Here is a 7011-nt window from a genome sequence, read left to right on the forward strand (position 1 = left end):
TTCCATCTGCTGTGTATTATACTCACTCTGCTGTGAGTATATTCTCTCACATTACATAGAAGGAAACTACCTTCCATTGCTATGCATTTCAATGCATGTGCTCCACAACAAAATTTCAAACTGCTGTTCATTCTAATCCATGTGCTTAAAAAAAATTTCCAAACTGTTGTTTTGTATTTTGTCTTCCTACTGCTGTGAGGGTCTTCTTGCTTTGCATACTTCTTATTGCGCTGTTGCACTTTACATTTGAGCGCTGTCCCCTTTTCTTCTCTGCTCTTATGGCAAATTTGATTTCATGTCTTTCCTTTATAAAAAGAAGTCTTCATTAAAGAATGACTGTTAAGACCGTTCAGCAAAAAAAATTACAAGCTCCCCTTTAGTGTATGCTTTATCTTCTTTCAGCAGACTCTTCTCAAAATAAATTTAGATCAGTTGGGGAGTTCAAGAGGCTTTCAGATTGCCTTTCCTTCCTTCTCCATACTTGTGTAACTTTCTTCTTTTGCATGGGTCTAGCTTGTGTAAGAGCCCATGTCAAGTTACAATCTCGTACCATATGCCCAATGTTATGACACTTGAAACATTCAACATTGTTCATGAATAACATTTCATGATTTCTTCTAAAATTGTCTCTTGGAGGTTTTCGGAGACCACAACATTTATCTTTATGAAATGCTCTACAGTCTTTTGCCATATGACCAAAGTTTGAGCAAGCATAACAATAACCATAAAATGAACTTTGGTACCTGGGAGATGGAGGTTTTCTTGATGCACTTCTGAAGCCTTGCTGCCTTGAGATTCTTGGTTGATAACCATTGCCTCTTGCCTCTTTGACATCAGCTACATTCCTTCTTGGAGCTGGTTTTCTACTTGGAGCAGGATCTCTTCTATTGTTGCCTTCATTTTTCTCCTTGCCTTTGCTGGAACTAGGAGCATCACCATCTCTTTCTGGCTTCTTCACATCTCCTTTGCTTAAAGCATCTTCATCCTTGTTTGAGGGTTCACCTACATACCCAAGTCCTGATTTATCAAATGGGGATCTGTGATAGCTAAGCATGTCATCCAAAGCTTGAGAGCTCTTCATGATCTTGTTCATCCCTTCAACCTTCTTCCTAAGGAGGACAATCTCTTCTTCTAACTTTTCACATTCATTACTTTTCTTTGCTAGTTGTCCCTCAGTTTCTTCCTTGCTACGAGTAGCTTCAGCTGCTACTATTTTGAAGGAGATAATGTCAGTCTTCATTTTGGAGATTTCTTCATCTTTTGCTTGACTGCTCTCCATTTTCTTTTCAGCTTCTTGTGCCTGCTTCCTGGCTTCTTGTAGTTCGGACTTAAGGGAGGAGACCTCTACCTTGTACTGTCCAATCTCTTCTACAAGCTTATTCACTCTCTTGTGCCTTTGTTCAAGTTGGCTTGTCAAGGCATCTGCCTGCTTCTTTGCTTCATTCAACTGATTTGTCATGGATATGACTTCTTCATGATGTTTCCTCTTGCATTGATCAAGCTCCTTCTTAAGCTTGGCAAGCTCTTCATCCCTTTCTTTTACTTGAACCTTGATGAGGTCAAGCTTCTCATTCTCAGCTTCTATGATGGGTTCATGACTTTCTTCTTGACTCATTTTCATGGTCAGTGCTCCCTTTGCATGAAGGTCATGCAGTCTGTCCCATATATCCTTTGCTGATGTGTATTTTCCTAGATTCCTCTTCACAGAATCAGGGAGTCCATCCAAGATAGTCTTTGTTGCTTGTGCATCATACTCCATGGATTCTTTATCCTTCTGGCTATCATCAATCACTGACTCCCAGACTTCAATCCCCTCAAACATTAGGAAGGCCCTCATCCTTATTTCCCATACATCAAAGTTTCCATCAAACTTTGGGGTTTCAAATAGAATGTATTCTAATGGATTGCCTTCTAGTTTAGTAGAGGGGGGAGACACATTTTTAACAGCCCTGGAGGCTTTCTTCTTTGACCTTGCCATTCTTATCTAGGCTTTAAATACTTGACTGTGTTTTCTTTTAAAATCACTGACTGTTCCTTCAACAGTAACACAAAGAAAGCTTTGAGAAATACCTTAACCCTTTTGGCTGTGGCTTCACACTGCTGGAGAGGTTTGACTGCTGCAACAACACCTTCCTTCAGCTTCTTTGAGTCTTCAAAGAGCCTGGACTAGCTCTGATACCACTGTTGGGAATTTTTGAATGGGGAAATACCAAAACCAAACCAACAGGCACCACAGAGACAATGCTCTGTTTCCTCTGTCCAGGATCTTTTGCAGAGAACCTCTTTTAAAAAAAAATTAACTCAGAACACAGTCCTTTACATAGTCACAACACATTTCTATTAATTTAAAACTGAAAGACTGATACAAATTCCATCCTCTGTGCGAAGAGGGATTCAAAAATAAAACTCTGCTGCTCTCACAGATTTTCCACTGCTGTGGATATTACAAAAACAATTTCTTGCTGCTCCTATGTTTTACAATGACAAACAAACATTACATGCCTCCCCTGTTCCATTTTCGGCACTGCTGTGCGTTCAACATTTACCACAAAAATTACATACTCCACTGCTGTGAAAGTTACATAATCTTCTGTTTTACAATGGGGGCCAAAAACAGTTACTTCACCTCTTTCATATCTCGCACTGCTGTGCGATTACAAAAATTTTTCTCCACCGAGCGCAGCCACCACATAACACCATTACTTAAAAAAATTGTGCGCAGGCATAATATCCATCACCCAAAAAAAACGCACACTACTATACGCTGCCGCAGCCACAATACATCACAACAAAAAAAATGACTTAACTTTTTTTCGCTCGCAGGCACACCTAAATAAAGACTACAGCACGCGCATTCTAAAGTCTCTCTATCATAGACTTTTTATGACAACATATATATATAAAAAAACATACAAAGAGAATGTGACGTATATCATATGGGACACAAGCCCATATCCAAAATTAAAGCCTCTACCAAAAACTACGAAAGTCATTAAAAGCATTTAATTCCCTTCTCGGCGGTCAACAGGAATCCTCACACGCCACGCAAACTCTTGATTTGCTGCAGGCCCGTATGCACCTTACGCAATCAACGGTGGAGGTAGATGGAGAAAATCGGACGGCTCACAAGAATATCGGAAGGCATCATATGACTGAACAATACCTCCCGAGAAACTTACGTTGCGTTACGTCAGGGCTGAACCACGTGTCAGCTCCATATTTTCTCGGAGCTCCTTGCCGGATTATTCCTTCATCGGAAAGCTGGTCCGAGAAGTTCCAGGCGTGTATGCTGAACGGATTCTGGCGATGTTGCCGCTGCGTTGAAATTACGATTTCAACACCCATGCGCAGCAATGGCACTGCACTTAGCAGAAAAATATTAGCTCATGTTATAGGTGCAAGAGATAACTCTGGTTGCTTCAAGAATTGAAGTAAAAAGCCATGGTCAAACTACCAATGATTATGTGGCAGAAGTTCCACCCATGGAAAATAAACAAGATATAGATAGAGTTCAGGCCATCGTGAGTGCCTGCCTGGGTAGATAACGCAGTCTCGTCACTGTCAAAAATAATCGAAGAATACCATCTCGATGGCATCGACATCGACTACGAGCATTTTCAAGCCGACAATGATACATTTGCGGAGTGCATCGGGCAACTGATAAGGAGGTTAAAGCAGAGTAGCTTCATCTCCTTCGCCTCCCTTGCTCCCTTTGACGACCAGGAGGTTCAATCCCATTACCTTGCCCTCTGGAAGAAATACGGGGACACCATAGACTACGTTAACTTCCAATTCTATGCCTACGATGCTAGCACCACAATTTCGCAGTTCATCCAATACTACAATACGCAGGTGTCTCACTACAGCGGAGGGAAAGTAATGGTTAGTTTTATTACAGAAAACGGCGTTGGAACAGGTCTATAGCAAGAGAATGGCTTCTTTGAGGCGTGTAATATGCTGAAGCAGAATGGAAAATTGGAGGGCATCTTTGTGTGGTGTGCAGACAGTTCCAAGTCCAATAACTTCAAATATGAAACACAATATCAAACTCTACTGACGTCCTAATCGTTATTGATTATTATTAATCCTTCTGTCATTAATATATTCGATGAGATGGAATTTCCTGTTTTCCATCCATCAAAATAAGCCTTAAAAACTGGGAATGAACTCTGGGCTCTTTGCATTGTAAACGGCTATTTTTATATAGTGTTATATGCTATAGCTAAATCTATTCACTTTTGATTTTTACTCTCCTCAGATCTATAAATTTTAAACTGAAGTATCAGGAGAAAAAAAATATAATTGTACAGGTTCACAAATCAATACAAGCATATGTGGAGAGCAAAAATGGCACATTTCATTCATATATTTTGGTGCTATGTTTGTCTATGCGTTCTGTGAAATAGGTATTATCTCCGGTCCGGCTTTTGTTACTGTGTAGTTAATTAACCCGGACCTGTTTGCAGGATGTGTCGATATTTACCTGGGACTCAAATTTCTTTCTAATTCAAAACACGACAAAACAATACAGCAGAAAATAGTGTAGAATTAATTTTTTTTAATAATTTTAAAAATGTGTTGTTTGATTGAAAAAACATTTCAAAATAAGAAAGAAAAACAATATTAGAGAAGAAAACATAAAATATTTTATAATTGAATCTTTTTATTTATTTTAAAAATGTGTTCTCTGGTTCAAGATAAGAAAACAATGTAGCTGAAAGAAAAACAAATAGTGTAGAATAGAATATTTATACTTGTTTTAAAAATGTGTTGTTGAATGAAAATATGTATTTTAAATATTTAATTATTGTTGTGTTTAGTATGCTAGTATGGTTGTAATGTTTAATATTATGCTTTTATCAGAATAAATTGAAATAAACTAATAATTATTGATAAAATATTTTGATTTTTTTAAATTATATAAAATAAAAATTAAAATAAAAATTATATATATATAACTAAATTAGTCTAGATTTATCTCAACTTTTTATTTTTTTTAATGTAATACTCTTTTAAAGTGAAAAGATATTTAATTCCTCTAAATACTTAGTAAATCTAAAATTAAAATAAATTAAAATTGATTTATCTATTTTTTATTATTTTATAACACAAAAAATATTTAAATTAAAAAATAGATTAATTAGTGATGAAGTATATTTAATTTTTTTTTTAATTTTTTTAAATTTATCATGTGAATTTTATGTTTTATAATATAAGGTTTACCTAAAAGTTATAGGGAAAGTGACTAGAATCAAACCTTTATTATGCTAATACCATGTCGGGCCAATTACCTACCCTATTGTTGATGTTTTTAGGAACTTGATTCTATCATTGAATCATTTATTTCCCAAAATAATATTAATTATGATGATGCATGGACACTTCCAATATCAATGTTTTTTAAATATTTAATTGTTGCTTGATTAGCTTGTACAAAAACTTGGTACCCCGTGATATAATGCCTAAACTTGTTCAAGGAGTGCACATAAACTAGGAGTTCTTTTTCTGTAAGAGTGTAATTTAGTTCAACTTTGGATAGATTCTCACTAATAAAATATATGGTATAGGGAAGATTACCTTCCACTTGTCCCAAGGCTTCCCCTACAACCTTGTCAAATGCATCTCTGTGGATGTGGAAGGGAAAAACCCAATTGTGATCCCTAAGAATTGGTGCAGTCATCAATTTCTCCTTTAGCTCTTTGAATGCCTCCCGAAATTTATTTGTATATTAAAAATTTGAATCTTTAGTTAACAATCCAATAAAAGTGGAGGACATCTTGCTAAAATCCTTAATAAATATCTTATAATATCCAGCAAGTCCAAGGAAATTCCTAACATCCCTTAGTATTTTAGGGGCAAGGAACCTTTTAATAATGGCAATCTTGTTAGGGCCAACTTGGATCCCTTCCTTGTTGAGGAAGTGACATAAGACAATCTGTGCATTCAAAAAAAAATCACACTTTTTTGGACTTAGTGAGAGATTCATTTCAATGCACTTCTTTAAAACTTTACATGGGTTGGAGAGAGATTATTGGAAATCATTCCCATAAGGAGTGAAGTCATCCATATAAATTTTAATTGTGTCATGAACAAAATCAACAAAAATACTCAAAAATGCCATTTGGAAGGTAGCAGGGCCATTGCACATACCAAAGGGAAGGAATCTATAAGCAAAGGTCTCTCACGGACATGTGAAGGTGGTCTTGTCTTCATCCTCAGGGATGACCTGGATCTAACTATACGCACTAAAACCATCCAAAAATGAAAAGAACTTCTTCCCTACAATACCATCCAAAATTGGATAAACGAAAGGAAATGTATAACGATCTTTCTTTGTAGCCTTGTTAATTTCCCTATAGTCAACACAACTTCTCAAATTTTCCCTCTAACTCTTTATCATCGCACAACTTATCCTTAAATTTGGAAGTAATAATTTTTTTAATATTGTCCTTATTCTCCAAGATGATCTCCTCCTTTACCCATGAATAGTCTAGCCAAGACTAATGCTAAGGTTGGTGGTGGGGTTTTGGATAGAGTTACAAGAAATTTTGAGGAACCTTTTGGTTTCCATGTTGTATAACTTCTTATTATACATGATATACTTAATCATAATTATATTTTTAATAGAAAAATAATAACTTCAATTGAAAATAAATAGATAAATTTAATAACATGAAATAAGATAACTAAAACTATAATTGGAAATAGTTGGAATAACATATTTTAATAATTGAGACTAAATAAGTTAAAAAAATTTAAGTGCAAATCCATTTATATATTAAAACATATATTTTAAATTCACATTTAAAAAAAATGTGTTACCAAATTTAAATTTAAGTTTAAAAAATAAAACATTAAACATTTAATTAATATTTTCTAAATATTTTAACACATCACTTAAACTTTAGTATATTTCTATAATATTTTAATAATTTAACTTTAAACTCATAATTAAAAAATACCAAATTGATGTGTGGGATTTTTTATTTATGAAATAAAAAATCTACCTAA

At 35.1% G+C, this 7011-nt stretch overlaps 1 pseudogene; it reads left to right on the forward strand.

Moving 5' to 3' along the window:
- Positions 1-3286: 3286 nt before the first annotated feature.
- On the forward strand, positions 3287-4065 carry LOC149188974 (chitinase 2 pseudogene; annotated as a pseudogene).
- Positions 4066-7011: the final 2946 nt, after the last annotated feature.

The sequence above is a fragment of the Pinus tabuliformis genome, chromosome 3_1 (assembly GCF_031772625.1).
Source record: "Pinus tabuliformis cultivar Carrire ecotype Pingquan chromosome 3_1, CPIR1, whole genome shotgun sequence".
Lineage (NCBI taxonomy): Eukaryota > Viridiplantae > Streptophyta > Pinopsida > Pinales > Pinaceae > Pinus > Pinus tabuliformis.